Raw genomic sequence first — 25,039 nt, forward strand, 5'->3', positions numbered from 1 at the left:
ATAGTGCCTTTCAAGATATCCTACAATTGCGTGGTTGTTACGTAGTTTGAGTGTGTCCATTGTTGCTTCTCTTTATTCTGTTTATCTTGCTTTTTCTGTTGATGCTGTAATCTGTATGGTATGTTGATAATTTTCTTTTTATAGTGCTGCAAATGCCAATGTGGGGCCTGTGGCTTTGTCAAGCTGGTCTTGTGACCGCTTTTTCCACAAGCCTCCAGTATCATGTACTCTGTATTTGATGCAAATAAAATATCAACAACAACAACAACAACAAATGATCTGAAAGAGGCCCTAGGAGTGCCTGAATGTGATCGTGATATGGCCCGACTCTCTGCGCAGCTTTTACTTTTACCGGTTCAACCTGGACGACATCATCAAGGAATTTGTCTCCAGGACTGCTGAGCGAACGGCAACCTTTGGTCTTCCTTGAGACGATCAACACACATGGCCTTGGGGCCTATATATGGATCTGTTTCCTTCATCACACTTTTGTGCGGATTTTCTGGATATGTATTAAGATGTCATTCTATATACTTTAAAGTTTAAACGACTTAATTTTCACAAGGACTTTATTTTTGCGAGTTTCGCGAATCGCCTGCAATTCGCAAAAAATAGGTCTCGCAAACAATTTCGGTAAAATGTAAACACATTAAAATCTATATTGAGATTCCATCACGTCGCGAAAATGAGAACCCGCACATTATTCCAAAACTTCAGTTTTGACCCGAATCGCAAAATATTTAGCCCACGAAAAATGTTTTCGATGAACATTCGAACTTTCATTTAATAAAGCCAATGTACCGAGAGAAAACCGAAAACAACGAAAACGACTCGCAGGTGGTACCACTCACGCTGATACGCTGAATCTGCTTTACAGTATGTTTGTCTCAAAAAAGTTTTCAAAATTTTTTTTTGTATGGTGCGATCTGTGAGTTGCACACCAACTACACCAGCTTGGTTCGGATTTTCTTCCTGCACACAGGAATAACACATTTTCCTTTCTTAATTTTTTTTTTTCTAAACTTGCAAAGTTTGAGTCTGATAAGTGCACAACGCCGGGTCACTTTTGTGAAGGGTTTCATTGGCTTACTTCTATGCCATTTTTCGCGACCGAGTGGCATTCGAGAAGATTCCGTAGAGGGTCACCGCAGCTGGTAGCAAACGCTTCCCAGCTTTCTTCATGCTAGCGCATTTGGTTCTCTCGGAGCAAACAATGGCAGACTGAATTTCTCATCCTCGAATGCGCAGGCCTTGCATTACAGGACCCGTACCGTGCCCCCCCCCCCCCCCCCCCCCCCCCCCAAAGTCCCGCCTACCTCCGCTCGAACACGCACAAGTTGAAGGCTGTGTCAGACTCGACATCTCTCTAGCGGAAGAAGTCTCGGCGGGAAGGGTCTTCTCCGAGCCGAGGTAAGCAGCGCTGCCTCGTATAACTCGTCTATAGCAAAGTCTGGTGCAACGGTAAAAGAAGCAAATACAAAAAAGACATACTGTGATATCCCGACCCGCGTTCTACTGTCGCGCAAAATAAACTTGCGTTCACATAAGCGCAATGAAAAGTGCAAACGTGGTTTTGTGCTCCACGAAGGCTGCAACCCAAACACGACCTCGAGCGAGCTCGTGGTTGCCCTCGTGCTACGAAACTGCACAACTAAAACCATGCAAGGAAGAGATCACAGAAGAAAAAAGGTTCAAAGCGAGGGTGGAGATATCAGGCTGCTAGGGGGAGCGAGAGAGCATTCTATCTCGCTCTCTAGTTCTAGCTCACTTCCTCCTCGGTGAATTCGAGTGCTGCGTGTGTCAGCGTGAATTACGCTCAGTTTGAGCCAAAGAAACTAAGGCAATCTAGCCTCGCAAACTTTTGAGTGGGGCGCCCAAAAAAATCTTTATTCGCTCGTCGTCGACTTCAAAGCCGTCGAACGAGGCATCACCGTCCGAATCAAACGCAATGACAATTGCTTCGCCTTAAAAGCTTTCGCCAAGTTCCGGCGCTGACGCTTCCTTCTGTTAACCTCTTTGAAAACCAAAGAACCCCTGTTCTCTGGTTTTGGGGTTTGTGATTCCGGGATAACCCTGGAACCACGAAGTGACCTTGCCATATGCGGTTGGAGCTTCCCGCGTCGACACAAACTTTCTTTTATGTAAAATAAGGAAAGGTTTGTACTTTCATCTCCAGTCTCTTTCTTTCCACAAACATTATTTTCTAATCTTGGGGTTCATGGTCGCGACATTTGAAGAGAATGGGCATCGCTCTGCCGACCTTGCGATCAGCGATTGGGGCTTGCCGGGCAGAGACAGACTCGCATTCAACAAAGAACTTGCCTCTGTCGTCCTTTTTTCAATGTCCCCAACGTGCTCCGACCGTTCACGGTCACAAAGCTCGGTGAGGATGGGTCATCTCGTGGATCGGGTTTTGTAGGGGTGTCTTTTTAAGAAATCGAAATTTTCTCTTAAAACTGGGCTTTGCAACGTCTCGGAGATGGGCGTTGAGTCGGAATACTGCGGTAGCATAGAGGAGAAAAATAGGTGAACCCAAGAATCGGGTCTCCTTGTCCATTGAGCCAATTTTAGTATCTCTTTTTAGGTAACTGAAATCAAATACACTGAACTAAAGAAAATATATTTTTGTTTTAAAGGGACACTGACACCCCCCAAAAACTGTTTTTTTTTTTTTTCATTTTTTGCCAGGCGCTTAAATATGGTTGTCGGAGGACTACACAATTAATATATTTTGCAACGGAGTTCCGTGTATTTTTAATAAAGCCAAAAGACGCAACTGCTCGAAACCGAAACCGAAACCCGCGCACGGAGGTCGGAGAAGTGGAGAGGAGAGAGTGAGTGGCGGAAGTCTCGTGGCCACACCCGACCGTGCGTTTTTTTTTTTCCTCTGCGTATTAAGGGGTGTCCAAACAGGACACTAACAAACGCACGACTCCGAAAAATCGTGAAAATTAAAACGGACGCACACGCTTCAATTTTCACGATTTGTCGGAGTCGTGCGTTTTGTAGTGTCCTGTTTGGACACCCCGTTAGACGACGTGTGTGGTGGCGTAGCGGGAACTGTTTGCGTGCGATTCTTTTGCAGTTATGTTCGTTCCGCTCGCTGTTCTGTACTTCAAGATGAGTTGTTTTGTACATTGAGGAGTTGGAGATGAGTAGTGAGTGCTCGTGGTGAATTTCCATGATCGGTTTCGAAAAGAATACACTCAAGATGTTGCGTGAAGAGTTGCCTCACATGTCCTGCGTCCGAAAAAAAGGTGGCATTGTGCGACAGAGTTTCCGAAAGATCAACGGGATCGGGACCAATGGCTGGCTGCAATTCCTGTAGAACATTTACGTGCACCTCGGAAAGCGGACGCTACCTGATTTATATGCTCCTTGCACTTTGTGGAAAGGGATTACATTCAGTTCGCAGGTGTCGAAAAGGAAGTCGCATACCATTTAGTTCAGCGACGTTTCGTCCACGACATTTGTTTGTTTGTTTCTTCGGTGATAATTGAAAAAAAAAGAAATATAAACATCGCAAAATGTCTGAAAAAAAAAGTATGCTTTTACTGGGGTCGAACCCGGTCCTGCCGCGTGAGAAGCGGACGTCTTACCACCGAGCTACTGGGGCAACTCCCTCCCCAGTAATGACAGAGCCGGTAAACTGTAAGGCGGAAAGTTTGCAGCCGATTTTCCTCCAGCAAAAGCACTCCGGGGTCCAAGTCAAAACACCGTGCATTGGCGACATTCGCACCTAGTAAACAAATCGTACTCGTGCATATTCAACTCAAAGTACACACTTCGTGTGGTGCTTGACGTTTGCGCGAGCGATGTTTTCAGCCACGAGAAGGGAGCGACGGCTCGGCGACGTCTTCGCGCAAATTGGCTTAGTGGTCGGGCGTGTCATATGGGATGAATACCAATTCTTTCGATCGGGCTGACAGAATTCGCCAGTACCGCGAACGACAGTTCTGAAGACAGGTCCCACGCCCGTCGTCCGCTGCCATCGCCGTCCCCGCGAGTCCCACAATACGCGAAACGACGCACGCACAGGATGCTTCCGGTTCTCTGTGCAACTTTTTTTTTTCAATCAACGTATTTGCAGCTTTTTGGAGGCCACAAAAAAATTTTTTTTATATTTTTTCTATTTTTAACATTGAGTGTGTGCCTTCAGTGACCAACGATTTTGATTAAATTTGGTGGTTGCGTCGAAACCTTAGAAAATGGCCCGTGACCACGGAAAAGAGAGTGAGCGAGACTCGAACCGGCCAGTTCTTGATCGGTGGTTTTCAAGCGGAAAGAAACCGAATTTCGAGCGACAAATTGAATTCTGGGTAGTTGGGCTCTCACATGTCGTGTACACCTGAAAACCTCGGCAAGCATAAATACCCTGTCAGTCTCCCTTTAAGGGGGAATACGGCTCCGAAATTGCTTTTTTTTTTTTCTGAACAAATTGCATTTTCAAAAAATTATTCTATTTGGATTCACTATACACGAACTCATCTCTGTTACGTCACGGCGCGGTGGTGGCGCGTCGAGCGCACTTCCGGTCTGGAGCTGTAGGCAGAAGTCCCCATATGAGACGTGTATTCCTGCGTTGTTTTGAAAGGAAGCAGGAAAACCGGCCTTCTCTTCAAAACGCCGCGACTGGGGCTGTACCAAAAGAGTCGAGAAAGGTTTGAGGGCCAGTTTTCATCTGCTAGGTTCGTCCGAGAACGGGGATGTGTGCCGTGAGAAGGGAAAACCATGACGCCGTCGGACCACGATTGCTTGGGCGGGAAGCACTTTGGGTTAAATTCACGAATACTTGTGGTCATCATATTTATTTGCTGTGTTTCAACGTGAACGCCGGAAAAGCGCCAAGTTCTACGGACCCCTTGTGGACTATAAGTTCAGTGCGTCTTCAAGTTCGATCGGCCGTCTGATCGTTCAAACTGTCGTCTGCTCTTTTAAACGTTTCTGCTTGTTTCCTGCTCTTTTAGACGACGCGGGCCCGTAGACCAAACGTGGGTCCGCTACTTGCGACAAGAAGTAAGTGCAGGCCTCAAAAGACTTAAGTATGAAGGTTGGTAAGGAGGCTCGGTGTAAACAGTAGGTACAAGGATATATTAATAATTATTACCAGTGGCCATCAGCGGCTTCTTACCGCATTTACTCGCATAATTCGCGCACTTTTTTTTTTTAATATCCGTCATCAGAGAGGGGGTGCGCAAATTACGCGGATATTTCGCGAGCACATCTTAAATAACACATCTGCAAAGGCTGTATTGCATATAAAAACACAAATATACAAACGGCAAAAATGTTTTTATTTTTTTTTATTTTACAAAACGCACTTGCTTTGCTTACTCCGAGTCGCTGGTGGAGCTCTCGCACTCGGAACAATGGCTGCGATCGTCGCGGTTGTCGTCGTCACTCTCGTTCCAAATAGCATCGTCTTCAGTTCCGTCGAGCGCTTTTGATAGTCCCGTCTTCTTGAAGCTCAACTCGACAATGATGGGAGAGGCCATGTCCCACGCTGTTAGACCCCACTCGCAGACAGTTTCCACGGGCGGCCTCTTTATCCTTCCACTGGGAGTGAGGCTGTGTTCTCCACTGGCCATCCATCCTACCGGGTGATTCAAGGAGAAGGCAGGCTCTTTAAATCGACCGGAAAATTCGGTTTCTTAACCTATCGCGCTACGACTTTGTGCAGCGTTGCCCACAGATGGTGCATTTTTTTTTGTAAAATATGCAAAGAGCGAAGTTACCTGAGGAAAAAGTAAAGAAAGAAAAAGGCTTAGCTCCTATGGAAACGCAGCGACGCCACCGGTCTGCAAACAACACGGCGCCGTTCCGCACGGGAGACAAGAGATGGCGCAAGCCGTCGCGGCGCCAACTGCCGCCAACGAACGAGCAGACGACGCCGAGAGCCGGCGTATTTAGCAGACAAGGAACTGCAGTTCCTTGTCTGCTAAATCTACGTCAACGTCTACGGACGGCGTTGTTTAAGCCTACGAGAGGAAAGAAGAGCGGCGTGTGCAACGCGGTGCTGATCGGGGACGCTCAGGCACCTAGCTGAAGCGATCGTTAAGACTTTGGAAAAAGGTCCCAAGTTTGCCTGTGAATTAAACCTACAGCCACAGGAACTGCTCACACTTGTCAGAAATGTAGGCGAGAGAGTATTACAAACGGATATAGATAGGTGTATTTTTGACGGAGTGGATGTACTACCCCGGAAGATAGGGGGTCGAACTTCAGAAAGGCATAAGGTGGAGCGGGTTGTCTCCTACTGTTTGAAAGCGGGACTCAAGCTACTGGTGGCTGATAAAAAGGGTGGCTTTGTCCTTGTCCCTGAGAGTGACTTTCTGGAAAGAAGCAAACAGGCGGTCATAAAGAATTTTAAGGAAGTGAAAAAGATCTTTCTCACAAAGGTAAAGGATAGGGCCGTCGAAATGTGTCATAGTCTGGGCCTTGACAGGATAAAGGCCTCAATAGTACGGGCTAAGAATTTTCATCAAAAGATTTTTTTTCGCAGCAAAAACACATAAGAGAGTAGGCCATTCAGGGCCATAGTTACACAGAGGGAATCATGGCTACTACAGATGTCATCTTATCTTCAAAGACACCTGTCACGTCTTTAGTGCCACTACCCCTTCAAGGTGTGTAACTCAGAGGGCGTGGTTCAATTTCTGAGAGACTCTAACCCAGCTTCTTGTCACACGGTTTCCCTTGATGTGGAAAACCTGTTTTACGCGATACCTCATAAGGAGCTCTTCGAAAGTGTACGAGAAGCAGTCGAGACGTATGGGGAAGTTAAGTTACAAAATGAATGTGGTATCCATGGAATATGGTACTCTTGGAGATGTTGAGCTTTACCTAGAGTCCACCTACGTTGCGTTTGAAGGTTCGAAATTCACACAGAAGGAAGGTATATATGTATTGGGACGAATAATAATATCAACCGGATATTTAGGTATGTAGCCCTATTGAAAATTCTTATTTGTATAAGGAAGTTCTCGTGTCCAATGAACGCATATGGATAATGGAAGATATAAGAACATATAAGAACCATATAAGAACCATATAAGAACTATATAAGATATATAAGAACATACAAGCATTATATGAGAAACTTCTGAGAAGTTTCTTATATATTTCTTATATGGTTCTTATATATCTTATATAGTTCATATATAGTTCTTGTGTAGTTCTTATATGGTTCTTATATGTTCTTATATATCTTGTATGATTCATATGTGTTTTTTGCCTACGAGAAATTTCTCATATTGATGTCTTTTTTATTTACTAGGGAGGCGACTACCTGATACTGTTCCACTCGGGGGAAGGAAGTAAAAGAGCAGAGTTCATTTAAAAAATGTTGGATGTTTTTAAGAACTGCGCCGCCGGTCTGAGTTTCACTACAAAAAGATTCTGTACAGCGCAGTTTACAATTTTTGGACCTGAAACTGATATTTATGCCGACCCATGTATGTTGGATGTACTCCCCCAGAGCAAAGAAAGCGGTGTTACCCTTCGACTCAAACCACTCTAAAATTATTAAGAGAGGTATTGCCATTACGTGCTTGGCAGCCTCGCTGACTAAGTCGTGCTCACACAAATAGGTGGACAGCTTTGGTATACTGTCACGGGTGGTGATCAAAAAACAATAAATAAACAGAAAGAAAGAAACGTTTAATGTAGCGAACTTGTGCCAAAAATAAAAGGGTACAAAGATAATAACAGAGCGTCGAAGTCGGCGTAGCAGCACAGTCGAACGCTGGGGCGAAACTGAATGCAGATTGTCACCCGGAGCCCCTTATGTACACGTGTGGGCATCTGGAATAATCGGCGTAGAAGGTTCGGCGTGTAGAACATTATTAGCTCGAACAAGCAACATGCTTCTCGAATTTACCAGAGCATCACTTTACAGAGTCAACAAAAATGTGTCTCCACTGCCAGGAATCGAACCATGGCTTTCAGCGTGGAAAGCAAGCGCGATAACCGTTAGGCCACGCGCGCGCTGCCTACTTGGTCAGCTGCACGCGCGGCAATACAAGTGAAGAAACTAGAAGATGGAGGGTACCCTCTTACGCTTATTAAACATGTAGCACAAGGATTGTTACGAAACATCGAAGAGAGGGAAGGGGTAGGGGAAAAGGTTAGGCGAAACGTTAGACCGACCGTGATGCCATATGTGCACAAATTTAGCCATAGTCTGAAGAAAGTTGGCGAAAAACATGGAGTAGCGGTACTACTCTTAGCGCCTCAGAAATTGGGTAAACTGTGTGCAAGAATAGAAAGGGGAGATTTTTGGGTGGGTATATCTAAGAAGAAGCATGGAACTAAATATGGGGAGTGCAAGGAAGGGGTGGTGTATAGAATACCTTTAACGTGCGGGAGGGTTTATATAGGACAAACCGGAAGGTGCATCAACGACAGACTAAGGGAACACGCACTGACAGTAAGATCTTCGCCCTCGGGTAATCTTGCAATACACAGGGACCGATGTGATTGTGGCCCAAAGCCTCAATGAACTGTTATCCTAAGCAGGAATCGTATCAAAATGACTAGGGAAATTTCGGAGGCGTTTTCCATAAGGAAGTGCCACGGCGACAGTGCATCAGCGCCCCATCGATAGCATTGTACGATTAGGAGGTGGCGTATCTTCAGTCCTTTGTTAGCTCAAGCTAGAAAGATTATATGTAGATTATTGAACTATGTGTTTACATGACGTGGATGGTTGTTGACAAGGCATATATGTTTCTTCTTTGGTTCAAATCAGATAAAGCCCCAGTTGCAATCGCGCTCTACTGTATGTGTGTCCTCTTTTACTGATCCTCGTTTTTTAGCGCTTTTATTCCTTGAAATTTCCTTGGATGTCACCTAGTTTGACTAAATATTTTTGCTCAATGTGTTTTTTTTTTGTTATATTTGTAATTTGATTTCGGCTACCAAGGTAGTTGTGAACCAGTATAATGCTTTCACTCTAAATGTTGAACACTGCATGCGATTAATTTAATAGTATTTTATGACGCGCTTTCATTTAGTTTTCTGATATCTAATATAAATAACGGCATTAGCTACTCCATTTATGAAAGGAAATCGTCCAAAAAGTTTTTGTAGTTGGATTTCTCCTTGAAGCCATGTGTGTCAGTATTTAAATAGTATTTATTACGAAAAAAAGTTTTAAGGTATTTTACTCGTGAGTTTAGAAAGAGTTATATTCGTAAAGACAGGGGACGGGACAACTAATCTTTCATGGTGTAAGTTTAGAAAGAGTTATACACGTAAAGACAGGGGACGGGACTGCACATCTTTCAAAGATGTGTTGTCCCGTCCCCTGTCTTTACGTATGCAACTCTTTCTAACCCTACTTAATTACCAACGCGCTCACTAACAAGTGTATTTTACACGCTTTTTTAAAATCATGTAATCAATTACTGGAAGCATTCAAACAGATCTGTTGTTGAGATATTTCTTATTTTCACCCTTTCTGTATTTATTTATTTATTTATTTGAAAATACTATCAGCCCCACAGCGGGGACTATAATAGGGGTGAGCACTTAGAGAAAGAAATGAAATAACAGCAATATCCGAATTCAAATTCTGACACGCACGCGCAAAACGGCATAAATTAATGCTTACATACTACTATAAATATACTGCGGTCTACGGTGTAACAGCTGTTTTTAGCTCGATCGGTATTTTTCTATGATACATACTCTGTTATGGAGATCGAACATAGTCGCCACCGTGCGGCCGATGTTGGAAACACTGCTTGTGCGACACCGCCGCATGCCGTCGGCTGTCGGCGCACGTTGAAACATGACTCGTCGCGACGATGAACGCTTGTTTTCGGGTAAACTGCTCTATGTACGTCGGGAATGCTTGTTTCTTCGAAAAGATTGTATCGTTCTACGAGAGTGGAAACACGCCAAGGCAAGGAAGGCCAAGCCGGATGCTTATGTAATGTTGGTACGGGGGTTGTTGTTGTGATGCGGTTATTTGTTTGTTTAGGTGCCATTGGACACTATTACGGAGCACATAGCCGACGGAAAGCGGTGCCTTGTCAAAGGCGAACAACTTGTAAATGCCGGGCGCATTACTGAGTGCGGCGTTGTGGCCCCAACGACCACCGACGAGCGTACACGTGGGAGCTACGTACTGCAGCTATCGGCTCTCAACACCGTGGACCTGAAACGAACATTGCCACGATTGATGAACTTTCGTGCACTCCCCCTGCCGAATAACTATTGTTTGCAACTCCAACGCCCGAATACGATTTTGACAGCGTCGCACGATTCGTTCTTCCGATCGCTTGAAACACTGCGATCCCAATTATTCGAAAATTAGGCATAGGAACCTATTCGCAGTCGTTGACTCTCGAGAATTCTCGAGACTTGAATTCTGGCTCAACACAAGAGAGGTATTCGCGTGCCTTTATTTTTCGCTAATTTTGTGATTCTCGAAAATATGGTGCTCGCGAAGGGTTTTGCAGTAGGCGGCGCAGACACTTCGGAAAAAGAATGGCTCAAGCTTGGTACGTGGCACCCATGTCCTTTAGTGGGCTGTTAACCTTAAATGTAATCATGCCGTTTTCATGTAGCGCAATTTGTCTGTCGTTAAAAATTTGTTTTTAATACGAATTGGCACGAAACCCTCGTCACGCGGAGGGTAAGCAAAATTCATGGAGTGTAAACAAGTAATTGATTAGGCTCGATAGTCCCTGTTGCTCCTTCGGTAGATTGACCAGTTGCCATCAGCCCTATTTACCGCGTACTTCCGACCAAACTTCAAGAAAATTTATCAGGTGCGTCCGACGCACACGCATGGCACGGAACGAGTCACTTCCGCTGCAGTCCATGCCTCTTTGAGTGTGACATTAGAGAGCTTTAGTAGACCGTCTCTATTTTCCGCTCCGCTCTGAGGGTGCCAAACTGCGCATGCGCGGCCTGCTTCGCCGGAATGGAAAGCGGAGATCCAAAAACGCGTTTTAGTAGAGCGTGTTTCTTCAGCGTAAGAGCGTTTTGAGCGGGTTCGAAAATTTTGCTTGCGTAGCCCCACAAGTGAACGTTTATAGTACTAGTAGAGAACAAAACCTAAACGTTAACACCAAGAGCGTGAAAGGGAGCGTGTTTGTAGAGGTAGTAAAAACGAAGGCGACAATAATAAACACAAAAGAGTAGGCACACACCCGAAAAAATATTAGGCTTTAAAATATAAATATAATCGTTCCACCTCGTGCGAGTAAACCCGAAGGTATAAGCATGAGCATGTTTCTCTAAACGGTACTTGCACTACACGAATGCACGTGCTGGTCAAGGCCGCTGAAAGGCCCGCACACGCTCTTGTAGCTTCTGCTCCACTCGAATTAAAAGAGAAACAGAATTACTTATTCGAAGTAAAAAATGAAAGAAAAGGACGAAGTTTGCGCATTCCGAGTACATTCTTGTGCGAAGTACGAGTACAGTGTTGCTCAAGGGTAGCAAGGCATCTGCACGATGAATCCCCGCTGTTCTCAAGGAACGAGACTTCTACTAACGAGATTAAGCTGGCGAGACATCGCATCTATGATTTGTATCCCTCGTGCTATCAAGCGCCGAAGCTTCCTTTCCGGACGCGGTTTGCTAGATATTTCCAACGTAGAAGAGAAACCATTTAGGAGGCTATCCCTCTTAAAGAAGGACCTGGCTGCTCTACAAGCGGGTCTCCAAATCCCAGCACCCAACAGATCGGCGCAGGGCGTTGACAATCTGACGAGACGCTTTGCATGGTTCTTTGTCGACTGGCCTATCCCAACCATGTGTTCGTACTTGGATGAGCATTTGGACGGAGCTTGTAGGTGTCCTTCAGTTTTGTGAGCCTCATCGTGCGTCACATCAACGAGAGGTTCGGTCACCTGCTCACTGACATGAACAAACATAGGTGGTTGACCCTGGCGAAACTGGAGCTGTGCCCACAGGTGAGACCCTGCATGGTTTGTGTAAATTTCGCGTTTACATTGTTTCTAGCACAGCCGCTCTGTCTGGTAAAAAGTTACTTTTTTCTATACGCCTATAATTTGAGTCTTTACTTTTGTTTGGGCACAAAACAAAAAACAAAAACAACAACAACAACAACAACAAGGTGTACATGAGCAGTGTCAGGACAAGTCACGACGAGCGCGTTTTTAATCTGTGAGTTTTAGTAGGCCACTTTTATGAGCCCTCTATGCTCTACTTTACGCTCTGCAAGAAGCATCGTCCCCACCGCGCATGCGTGGCCCGCTCTGAGTTGGAGCGTATAGTTAGCGGAGTGAGCGTGCGCTCCGCTTCACAAGTTGTAGAGCGGACTGCCTTCAGCGTCCTTATAGTGATCGCTTAGATCTCAAGATGGCTGCACTTACTCAATACGCGTCGATGTTTTTCACCATGACCTCAGCCTGAACGAGGCCGAATCAAGAAGTAAAGGCTGGTTCACACATTTGCCACGGTTGCATTCGCATGCAACCGCAACGACCGTAACGACCAAAACACCGTAAAAACCGTGACTCATGGATGGCTTCGCGAAGCTACCTCTTGCATCGCTTGCCATGCTGCGTACGGCGAACATTTGTCCCGGTGACTTTGTCGTTACAGTCGTTTCGTTTGTTTGCGAACGCAACCGTTGCAAATGTGTGAACCAGCCTTAAAGCGTACGCCCCGCGCGTGAAAATTAAACCATTCGATTTCAGTTTTATGTAACACAAAACAGTATAATCAAACAAAGTGATTGAGTATCACTTTGCAACCAGCACGGCGTCGGTAAAGTCGTCGCGTTTTTGCGGATGTTCTATGGCTATGCAGTCAGATGTACGGGAGCGCGTGCTTGAACGCCGATTATACCTGTGCACGCGCCCTCCTGTCGAAAATGCCACTGAAAGCTGACCACGAGCATTGCATTCGCAAGCTGCACCAAAGAAACCATTCCTCTCAACTTTATCTATTCACATTCGCTCGCAACCTTTCCCCCGGAAATGTTCGCCTTGGATTTCCTTGGTAGATTTAGAAAAGAATAGAGACTTTAATGCAGCCTTTTTAAAAGTGGAACCCACGGTGCCGCTATTCTTTGAGGCCGCCTTATTTTGGCCAAGTGTCTAGGGAGCAAGAGAGCTGCGTCATTGTCGCGTATGCGAGTCTAAATGTATTAGACACGAATGCTGCGTCAATGCTGGATATGAACTCGGTTCTAGTCACAAGGCTCGCACTAAAAGCGACGCCCAAAATATGGCGGCCGAATATGTTACCCGGTGGTGTTTTGAAAAGAGTCACCAATAACGGTCGAAAGAATATTCCACGTCAAGTTTTTGTCTGATGAAAAGCAGACAGGCATAAACAATGCAAAATTTAGCGTACACAACCCTGGACTTCTAAGCAATAGTGGTAGATTAGAGCGCTTTTCAGAAGTTTCGTTTTGAATTCCGGCGTAGCGGGCCTCGCATGCCCAGTTTGACGGCCTCAAAGCTGAGCGGAATTAAGGAGCAACTATATATATATATATATATATATATATATATATATATATATATATATATATATATTTATTTTTTAATTGACGTTACACAGTTTTTTACAACCCTGCAATGGAAATACGCTTTATCTTAGAGGAGTAACAAGTCCCATATCACATGTTTTGGTAGTGTTTAAATACTGCCGTGTTGTAAGAGTGCCTTTTTGTTCTTTTTATTAGGCCGTCAAAGACAAGGGAGCATCCTGGACAGTTGTTGGGGTTTTGTTGACCGCAGAGCATGCCCATATGCCGTACATCAAGAAATCAAAAGAGGACCACAAGAGAGTGCTCGCCGTGAAGCACCAGGCAGTGATGTGCACAGACGGCATAATTTGTCAGCTGGCCGAACCCTACAAAGACCATGGCCGTGTTTTTTTTGTTTTTTATTTTTTTAAATATTAGAATGCGTAAAATGGTCGCAGTAAATCACATTCAAGCTTTTGTACTGAGCGAAGTACCTGTTCAAATAGACTGAAAGGCATCTAGAGATATTTTAATAAAAAACATTTAGTAACGACTCCCATTTTACCATGGTGTAATACGCCAAAACAACAGGGACAAAAAACGAAGGCAGTACTAGACAGGACGCGGCCTAACTTTCAACTGAATTGTTTATTTGAATGACAAAATGAAAAAAAAATATATATGAAAGCAGGCACACTTGGCAGAACACCAAAGATATGGTCTAAACCCCCCCCCCCCCCCCCCCCTCAGATGCCAGCGTCATAGGTTCTTCAAATAGTAGAATTCTTTATCACTCAAGGACAAAGAGGGAGCGCTTATACAAGTATTGTCGTGGTGGGACCTAATCAAAAAGGCTTCGTGAATTTTTCTTGCCGTTTTTGTTTTCTAATGGCCCATGACACAGGGGTCACCAAAGATGGGGCTGCACTTTTCAGAGTTGGGCCCGCAATCGCAACGGTCACAGTTGACCGCTAGGTGGCCAGATGGGGACTGCCTGATCGCCAACGCATGCTCTCTTACCCCATGATTAATGCACCTCCCTGTCTGGCCAACGTACACCTTACCACATGACAGGGGGATTTTGTACGTGACACTCGTGGCGCACTGGCGGAACTTAGTGACATGTCGTTTTTTGCACGACTCTTGCGGCACATCCGATTCCTCTCCTAATCTGCTTATTCTATTGCACAGTGAAGATAGTGTATTCGGTGCAGAAAAAGTGAAAGCCGTTTACAACTCCCTGTAACACCGAATTAGAATGCAGCTCTTGAGTAGGAGGAGGGAAGGGTACTGGGGGGGGGGGGGTCAAGTGACCTGGGGGGGGTCACGTGACGATGCCGATGATGCCATCAGTGACGTCACTGATGACGCCATCAGTACGATGACGATGCGGATTCCGATGACGTCATCAGTGACGTCACTGATGACGTCATCCGTGATGATGACGATGCGGATGCCGGTGACGTCATCAGTGATGATGGCGATGACGATGCGGATGCCGGGGACGTCATCAGTGATGATGACGATGATGATGAGGATGCCGGTGACGTCATCAGTGATGATGATGGCGATGCGGATGCCGGTGACGTCATCGGGGAGGTCACGTGACCTCGGGCGGTGTCACGTGACTTCGGGGAGGGGGGTCATGTGACCTTGAAGGAGGGGGGTCACGTGACCTCGGGGGGGGGGGTCACGTGACCTTGGGATGACCTTGGGGGTCACGTGACCTTGGGGTGACCTTGCTTACGCCGACGCCGATGGCGACGCCGACACCGACGGCGACGCCGACGCCGCTCAAGCCGGGAACGGGCCCCAAAGAGCTGCGCTCTAAAAGGCTTAGCTCCTATGGAAACGCAGCGACGCCACCGGTCTGCAAACAACATGGCGCCGTTTCGCACGGGAGACAAGAGATGGCGCAAGCCGTCGCGGCGCCAACTGCCGCCAACGAACGAGCAGACGACGCCGAGAGCCGGCGTGTTTAGTAGACAAGGAACTGCAGTTCCTTGTTGTTACCGCGCCTGTTTTTGTTTCTGCGACTGTTCGCGCCCGCGGAACGCGCTCCGCTTTTGAGTCGAAACGATAGTCTGCTAAAGACGCTGGCTCTCGGCGCCGTATGCTCGTTCGTTGCGCCATCTCTTGTCTCCCGTGCGAAACGGCGCCGTATTGTTTGAAGACCGGTGGCGTCGCTGCATTTCCATAGGAGCTAAGCCTTTTTCTTTCTTTACTTTTTCCTCAGGTAAGTTCGCTCTTTGCAAATTTTACAAAAAAAAGCTGCACCATCTGTGGGCAACGCTGCACGAAGTCGTAGCTTGATAGGTTAGGAAACCGAATTTTACGGTCGATTTAAAGAGGCTGCCGTCTCCTTGAATCACCCGGTACATAAAGTTGGCGCATATAGTCTTCGAACGGTTTATTGATTGACACATCCAAGGGCTGTAGAACCGATGTTAGGCCTTCCGGGATGACAACAAGGTTCGTTTTCCTGTCTCGCAACTTTTGCTTCAAGCTGTCGGCAAGGTGACCCCTGAAGCTGTCCAGTACCAGTAGCGATGGCGGTCGCAACAGAGCGCCTGGTCGTTTTCCCCAAACAGTTTCAATCCAGTCTTGCATTAAAGCTTCGTTCATCCATCCTTTTTCATGGACACGGATGTGTATGCAACCTTGCACTTTCACTTTTGGCAATGTCTTGCGCTTAAAAATGACGAAGGGCGGGAGCGTTCGCCCATCAGCAGTTACCACCAGCATGACAGTGCGGCGTTGCTTCTCACAGCCAGTTGTTCTTACAGGAACAGCTGAGACACCTCTTTCGCTTACTGTAGTGTTAGGTGGCATATCGAAGGTCAGTGGCGTTTGATCTGCGTTCCCGATCTGGGAGATAATGAAGTTCTCCGTTTTCCGCAACGCGAGCACGAACCGATGAAATGCCAACACCTTCTCTTCATAGTCCTCGGGCAAACGCTGGCTGAGAGTTGTCCGTCGTCTCAGAGACGTCTTATGAAGCGTGTCACCCATCCTCTGCTAGCCTGGAACGTTGCAGCCAAGGTACCATCTCGCACGACACGGCGTGACCAGCCGATCTGGGATCACGAAGATACTGTAGCAGTTCATCTTCAACAGCAGGAAAGCTCCGTCGTTTCAGCCCCCGAAACGCTTTTCTTCCCGGTCTTGCACTTGCCAGTTGCGACTTCTGTCTTCGCCAATAACGTACGTGGCTCTCGCTCACCCTAAGCTGCCTGGCAGCAGCGCGGTTTTCATTTTCCTCAACAAACTCGATCACGAGGAGCTTCAACTTGGCTGTATAGTTATTGTAACCCATCGCAAGAACAGTCGTCGAGAAAACCGTTGACGGCGTCAAACTTGAGCCACACAATCCGAACAACGGAGAGCACGCGCTTTGGCGTCGCAGTTTTGCGTGGCAACGAGCCTCGGTAATTTCGCTGAGGCAGCTCAAGTAGTCAGGCATTGCCAGGAAGACGTAGAATCAACAATTCGAACGCGAAAAAGGGCAGGGGGACTCACACCGAAGCCGACAACATCGCATTTCAATGGTTTGTTTATGGGCGAAGGCGAGCCATTGAGTAATACAGTAAACGTAAAGAGAGGACACAGGAGCCGATTCGCGGCCCAGATAGTGCGTTTCATACCTTCCGCTACGTGGCGCTTTTCTACAATTTGGTTAAAATTAATTAAAACTCTTTCTGTGAAAAATATTTATTTTTTAAATGGCAATTCTTTAAAATTGTTTAAAGTACTTAAAACGACTAAATAGATTAAATCAAATACGTCACAAAAACCACGTGATGAATGGCGCCTGCCATGGCCTGCCTGCCTGCACGCCGTCGCCTGTGCATGATTCTGCATGGCCTCTGCTCGTCCCTGCGTCGTTCGTCTGTGCCGTGCGTGCCGTCCATCTGTGCTTTCTGCTGAATCATGTTCGGTCGACTTTTCATCAATCAAGGTGACGCATGACCGCCCGCGTGCTCGCATGCTTGGCGTGAATTCGTGGAGCCGATCGGTTCGAGCTTCTTGCGCTGTTGTTTCTGCCGGGCTGTCTGGCTGCACTTGAACGTGTGTGCATGTTGATTGTCGATGAGATTGTTTTAAAAAAAGTATTGAACTTACGACCTTGCACACGACATTGTCCATGGGTTTACAGATGACGGTGTTGAACGAACCTCTAACATTGCAGATAGAGCCTTGGTTGTTATGCTGTCTGAAATTTCCAGGAGGTGCGTTTGCACACACTGTTGTGCACACTCCAACAACGTCTTCTATTTAACGCAGTCTCCTCATTTCTCTCATTCGGGAGCTTAAAGGGCGGTGCAATGATATTCAATTGGAATGTTTTTTACTTTACACGAGCTTACTGGCACTAGTGGGACTCAAGGATACTCGCACGCAACGTCACTGACCAAGGAACTCCTTGTTGCGCTGTAATTTCGAGGACAAAACCCAGTGTTTTTATTCAATCTCTCCTTCGAAAAACCTGATGACATAGCTGGACGGTAGCAGTACCGTCCAGTGACGATATTTGAATACGGCTTATAGATTGGACCCGAGCATGGCGTGGACACTCGATTTGGGCTCGTGATAATCGATAGCTCGATAAACATTCGGGTAGTGTCCTGTGTGAAATCGCTGCAATGACGACAACTGCCGAACCATAACAATGTCTGGAACTCAGCGCGTGTCCTGTGCCTTGCCAACCCCAGCGCATGACTATGATCAACATTGGCGGCATATAATCGGCTCCAGATCACGGGGCCGCTTGTTCTGGCTGCGAGTTGAGGGGGTGAACTGCTCGTTTTTCTTTATTGTTTTCTGCGACTTATATATATTTATATATTTTACGGACATATTTTACGGATCATTAACGTCAGGGATTCGTTCTAAGCGGTATTTGCGCAAAAAACAAATATCAGTGCATCGCCCCTTTAAGACTGTTGGCTTCAGAGTAAAGGCTGTGGTCTGTGGTTAGGGGGCTTCAAACGTAAGCTTGGTGTGTGTGGTGATAAGCCATTTTTTGAAGTTGACAACGAGCACGTTTACTTTGTCTTTGATGTTCCGCACCTTCCCAAAACAACCAAGAGCAATCTCCAAGCCCAAAAACTTTGCATTGGAAATGAGGTCATTGAGCGGTCTTCTATTGTTGAACTTCATTGTTCTATCTATGAGATTAGCTTGCGATTGACTCCGAAACTTACTGAGAGACACGTTTATTCAAAAACCTTTCTATAACATGGGAGCAAATTGTGCCCCACAGGTACTGAGTGCCTCAATCTTTCTTGTAATCATATCTCTTGTTTATGCAAAGGAACTTCCTGAGGCAGCCATGGCTACAGCCTATTTCTGTGATAGGATGTGCATACTTTTTGATTGCCTAAATAGCTAAAAAATTCAAGAAGACAGGGCAGAAGTTGCGTCATGTCATTCTGAAGGGAGAATTTCAAATACTTGATTTTCTCAACCAGTAACTCGGATGGATTTCAGCATGGCAGTTCCAAAGTAGAAGGCAGCCATAAGCCATCATTGCGTGGCAAGTTACTATAAAAAGTGTCCTCATGCTCTGGGATAAGCTTTCAAGCAGCCATGACTTTAAGTTCTTACTTACACGACGTCTGCAGCAAGACACACTTGAGAACGTTTTTGGAGCTATATACGACAAATGCTGGGCTGCTACACAAACCCAAATGTGCATCAGTTCACCTCAGGACTAAAACACCTCTGGATAAAGAAACTGTTCAAACTGTCGGACAATGAAAACGTAGACGATGACAGGGCTGACCTCCTAAAGGAGTTGCAAATATCTTCGCACCATGAAAGTTTAATTTCAGACATTGGGGAATGTCTTCCAATTCATAACTTCCCGCCACTAGAGGATATTTCTGAGCTGGCGTCAGACATCAGGTCTAACATAATTGATGACGCGTCCACGTTTTTATTACGTTTGGGGCTATTTGATCAAGCTTTTGCTTGAACAGACAACTTACAGCTGTGGCTGTTCTCAGCTGCTATCGGATGAGTCTAATAACTTTACCAGGCCTCACCAGTACTGTCTTGTTCCTAAAGCATACCACGTGCCTGGAAAATTCTTCGAGAACTTAGTAGTACCATCACAGGCTGCCTTTCATTGCATTCAGCAACTAGAAAATCACTTTCTTCCCATAATAGAGAGTGTGACACATGTTCGAGGAGTGTGTGCCGCCTTGTATAGCACACTTTGAGGTCTGGGAGATCTTCGCTTTTGCCCAGAGGAGTACCACAAAGGGTTTTTAAAATTGTTTTGCAGAATACGCTTGTGTTGACATGTTTGATTTGTTAACCGGAATTCGGACAAAGTTCGGTTGCACTCTTCAGTGGCTAGTAAGAACGAGACAGGTTTAACTGTTAATAGCGTATTAGCAGACGCGGTTGCCAAACCAAAAACAAGAAGTGATTAAGTGGGCGGTGCAGCTTGCTCTCCAAATATTTGTTCCCCTTTTTCCAGCGAATGTGTATCACGGCTCCCTAACAAAAATATTTGACCACTTTCTAAAAAAATTCGATAGAGAATAGTGTATAGAGGCTAACAATATCTGAAAGAAAATGTATCCACTTTTGTATCCACTGTCCATAGTTTTTTAGCCGCTTTTTTTCTGAAGCCATATTTCTTTTCTGAACAATTTCGGTGAATATTTAGGGACGTTGAATCTTGTCAGATTTCGAAAAGAGTTCTCATTGTTTGGTAATGGCTCGCCCGCAGTGAGTTTGAAGCTATGCAAATTGGTGTTTTTTTGTATATTTGCCGGAAATCGGGAATTTGTACTATCCGGCGTGTGCTTCGCACTGTTATTATACTCTTATGACTGGTAATGATAGCGATGTCTTATTTATTTTTGCACTTACTTCCCGTACCCGAGTCGGCGTGAAAGTGAATGTATCATACAGCATGTTCTCCGTGGAAGGGTTTTGTTAATTTGGTTCCGCTAAGAATCTATTACGAAGTGTACGAATGCCGAAGTCCTTCATATTTATTTATTTTTGTGAGTATCGATCTCTTTCGTATAAAACATACATAGCTTCAGAAGTAAATCATGTGTACATGAATGTGGTCCAATAAAATGTGTTCGAACCACTTACTGTTGTTGACCCCAAAATGCTCCACCAGCCAGGAGTCAATGCGGTGATTGTGTAACTTCAATGCTTTACAATATAAAAAGAATAAGAAATATATATACTTCTGCTTTGTGAAGTAAGTTGAAATATTGTTCGACACATTTTGCACGGACTCTATCGTAAAAAATAAAGCAAAAGTGTGTCAGTATTAAAAAAAAAAAAAAAAAAAAAAAAACAGCGGCTTCGGGAGTCAAGGTGCTCCCGAGAGATGAGCGAGGCGGGGGGGAAAGAGAGAGAGAAGGGTATTGGAGAACCGGAGCAAAAACGTCCAAACCGAAACCGAAACTAACTTGACCGGAAACGGAATCAGATTATACTTAATACCGCCCGCTAGGAGCGCTACCTGTCAGTGGTCTATCTGGGCCGCTGGGGCCTATGGCAGTGTCCGCTCTTTACCTTGTATATATTACTCTATGGGCGAGCTTCTTGCCCACACCCCCATCGCGCATGCGCGCCGCCGGTGGCGTCCGCTAGGGGCGCTAGGGTTTGTTTGTAAACATGAGTTGGAGTATATTCTGAAGCACAGTTTCAGAAAGTTTCATTTATAAATGCGTAGTATTTATTTTGTAAAAAAATATTTTCAGCAAGCACGCGGCGACCAGCTGAGCGAGCAGACGGCGAAGTTGGGCATTTTCAAATTAGGTCTACTCCGCGCTTGTTCAATGCAGCCGAGATATCTTACCCTCGTTGGAAGCGCCGTATCTTCTATTTTGTGCCCATAGAAGCTTGCTACGTGTGATCTGTGGCCCGGGAGAATCCCATACATACAAGCAGAAGAAACGATACCAGCAACACCATTGGTTGTGACCCGAAACAGGACTCACGATTGGCCACCTTAGTAGCTCCTTGTGCGCCTCGTGCACGCGCTATCGGCAGCTTCGCTTCTGATCGTATCGCTAGTTCGCCGCTGTTAAGATTCGTTTTCCTTCTTTGCTCCCGGTAGTTTTTCTGCCAAGCAATGCCTGCTTCCAAAGTTAGCAGTCGCAGTAGCTTTGGCCGGCATTCTCGACGGCAAAAACGAAGGGTCGCGGTAGCATTGGCCAGCACCGCCGTCGTCACGATCTTCAAGCTCAACTGGTGCTTGGCGGACATCGGAGCTTACAGCTTTATCTCCGAATCGGATGTGCTGACCATGTTCGAGAGGAAGCTCTCCTGCTCGATTCCGACGCGGGGACTACGGACGACTCGGAGCCAACAGACGCTCCCGTGGAAAAGCCCCTGGACGGCTCCTCAATGTGTCCGCCGTGCAAACTCTTGTTGCGATTTTACTCTGCCCCAGGTGCCACGGAAAACTACTGAGCTTGCAAGAAGAAGGAATTGGCATCAACCTTCAGTTTGTTGTTAGCTGCTTGACTTGCGGAGACATCGTCGCCACACCGCACTCACCTTCAATCGTGAAGTTTCGAGAGAACAAACTCGCGGTGCGTCTAGGCGTCGTTGGAAGGGGCAGCAGGTTTTACAAAGCTCACCAACCTTTTCGGAAGCCTCAACGCACTGCCCCCCCCCTTCCCCCCCCCCCCGCCCCCCCAGGCTCACGTAGTTGAAGGGGCCACCAATGATTCGGGTGGATTTTGAATTTCTGGCATCGTCCAAAAAAAAAACAAGTTGAAACTTCAAACACATTTTTCTCAGTTTCACTTTTTGGCAGGAATTCTTGTTTTAGGAAAGCTATGAATTGACATTCTGAACACAAAGGGACATCATTCAAGGTTTTCTGGGACTGAAAGTTTCTGAGGAACAAGATAGACTACTTCAGAGCTAAGTAAATCTACACCTACTTAGAAAAAAAAAAAAAAAACGTTTTTGTAAACACAAAATTTTTACTCTTTTTAAATTTCGGGATGTTGTTGTTTTTGTCATAATTGAATATTTTGCAGTTTATTTTTAATCTGGGTTGCACTGTGGATATTGTTCTTCACATTAAAGCAAGAAGTTTGCCACCAGCTAATATTATTTTTCTACGATGGACTTCTAAGTGAAGTGTCTTTTTGCTGAAGTGCGAGAACCGTAGCACACTGTAAAGTTGGCCGATAATGCTAAAACTTTGCAGATTATCCTTCCTGATAGAGCTGAAATAACCCTCTAAATTAAAACCAAATTGGGTGAAGGGTTCAAAAGTTGACCCCTCCCAGGCCATATCTTCCATAGAAAACACTAATACCCTCCAATTTTTTTTTTTTGTTCGAGTTTTTTTTAGATGGTTTTATTTGGTGTTGGGAGACTACCGAGTCAATATTTTTCTTCGGGGTCACATATGTATTTTAATAAATCCAAAAAACTCAACTGCACTCGAAACCGAAACACGAGCACGGAAGCTCAAGGTCAGAAGTCACGTGGCCACGCCCGACTACATGTTTTTTCTTTCTTTACTCTTTTTTTGGCACGTGAAGCAGACGACGAGAATGACTAAGTTGCGTGTACCGTTTGTCGTGCGATCATTCCGTTCTGCGTTGGAAGATAGAACGACAGTTCCCAAGTAGCGGCCCCACGTCCGTTGTCTAGCTCGCTGTACATCGCAATATGAAAAATGACGTCTACATCAACGTATTTGCAGCTTCTTGGAGGCCGCAAAAATGGGGTTCACTTTTTAGAGCGCAGCTTTAGGGGCCCGTTTCCGGCTTGAGCGGCGTCGCCGTCGCCGTCGCCGTCGCCGTCGCCGTCGGCGTAACCGCGCGGTGCATCATGGGAAATGTCCCATAATGCACCGCGCGAGCCCCCCCCACCGGGGTCACGTGACCTCGTGGGGGGTCACGTGACCCCCCGAGGTCACGTGACTCCCCTGAGGTCACGTGACCCCCTCCTCAAGGTCACGTGACCCCCTCCTCGAGGTCACGTGACCCCCGCGGATGTCGCGTGACCCCCCGATGACGCCATCGTCACTGATGACGTCACCAGCATCCACATCGTCATCGTCATCATCACTGATGACGTCACCAGCATCCACATCGTCATCGTCATCATCACTGATGACGTCACCGGCATCCACATCGTCATCGTCATCATCACTGATGACGTCACCGGCATCCGCATCGTCATCGTCATCATTACTGATGACGTCACCGGCATCCACATCGTCATCGTCATCATCACTGATGACGTCACCGGCATCCCCATCGTCATCGTCATCATCACTGATGACGTCACCGGCATCCACATCGTCATCGTCATCATCACTGATGACGTCACCGGCATCCACATCGTCATCGTCATCATCACTGATGACGTCACCGGCGTCCGCATCGTCATCGTCATCATCACTGATGACGTCACCGGCATCCCCATCGTCATCGTCATCATCACTGATGTCACCGGCATCCACATCGTCATCGTCACTGATGACGTCACCGGCATCCACATTGTCATCGTCATCATCACTGATGACGTCACCGGCATCCACATCGTCATCGTCATCATCACTGACGACGTCACCGGCATCCGCATCGTCATCGTCATCATCACTGATGACGTCATCAGTGACGTCACTGATGTCGTCACCGGCATCCGCATCGTCATCGTCATCATCACTGATGACGTCATCAGCGACGTCACTGATGACGTCACCGACATTCGCATCGTCATCGTCATCATCACTGGTGAAGCCATCAGTGACGTCACTAATGACGTCATCGGTACCCGCATCGTCATCGTCACGGATGACGTCATCAGTGACGTCAGTGATGACATCATCGGCATTGGGGGTCACGTGACCCCCAAGGTCACGTGACCCCCCCCCCTGGTTAGTTTACCCCCCCCCCGTGCCCTTCCCTCCTCCTCCTCAAGAGCTGCGCTCTAATTCGGCGTTACAGGGAGTTGTAAGCGGCTTTCATTTTTTTTTCTATATTGAATGTGTGTCTTAGATGACCCATGGCTTTAAATATATATGCTCACATACTTTGAATGCCCCGTGAAAAAGAGAGTGAGCAAATTGTGTTTTGGTAGTTGGGCCCTTATCGGTCACGTTCAAGAAAAAACCTCAGTGAGCAAAACTCCCCGGTCAGTGCCCTTTAAGTACCTGGATAGAACACGCATGCAACAAAATAAACTCTTGCAAAAAAAGATTTAACTGCAATATTTAGGTTGCGAGACTTGTTTTAAGTGTGCTCCTCACTCTCTCACAATATACGAATATTTCTCATTCTTTGAGAGAGAGGAGGGGGGAGTTTATTTTCGGTTTCTACAATCCAGGCGCTTAAAACATAGTTTTGAGGGAGCTCAGTGTTTCTAGATTCAAAACATTCTTCTATTTCAGGTCATCGTGTCCAAATATAAAATATCGCTCCCAACTCAAAATGGATCCTGCAATATTTTTTTTATTTTTTGTGTTATGTTAAAACATGCTATACATGTTTTAACATAACAAAACATTTTTTGCGAGTTTGTGGTTCTTTAACAACTACATATGCGTCGGCTAAAAGGGGCAAGCTT

General features: G+C 46.1%; 1 protein-coding gene across 1 annotated transcript in view; it reads right to left on the minus strand.

The window, feature by feature from the left end:
- LOC120838869 (E3 ubiquitin-protein ligase parkin-like) overlaps positions 1 to 25,039 on the minus strand; it is a 94,187-nt gene that overhangs the window by 60,636 nt on the left and 8,512 nt on the right. The window lies entirely within an intron of this gene.

This window comes from Ixodes scapularis, unplaced genomic scaffold (assembly GCF_016920785.2).
Source record: "Ixodes scapularis isolate PalLabHiFi unplaced genomic scaffold, ASM1692078v2 PGA_scaffold2__306_contigs__length_199485367, whole genome shotgun sequence".
Taxonomy (NCBI): domain Eukaryota; kingdom Metazoa; phylum Arthropoda; class Arachnida; order Ixodida; family Ixodidae; genus Ixodes; species Ixodes scapularis.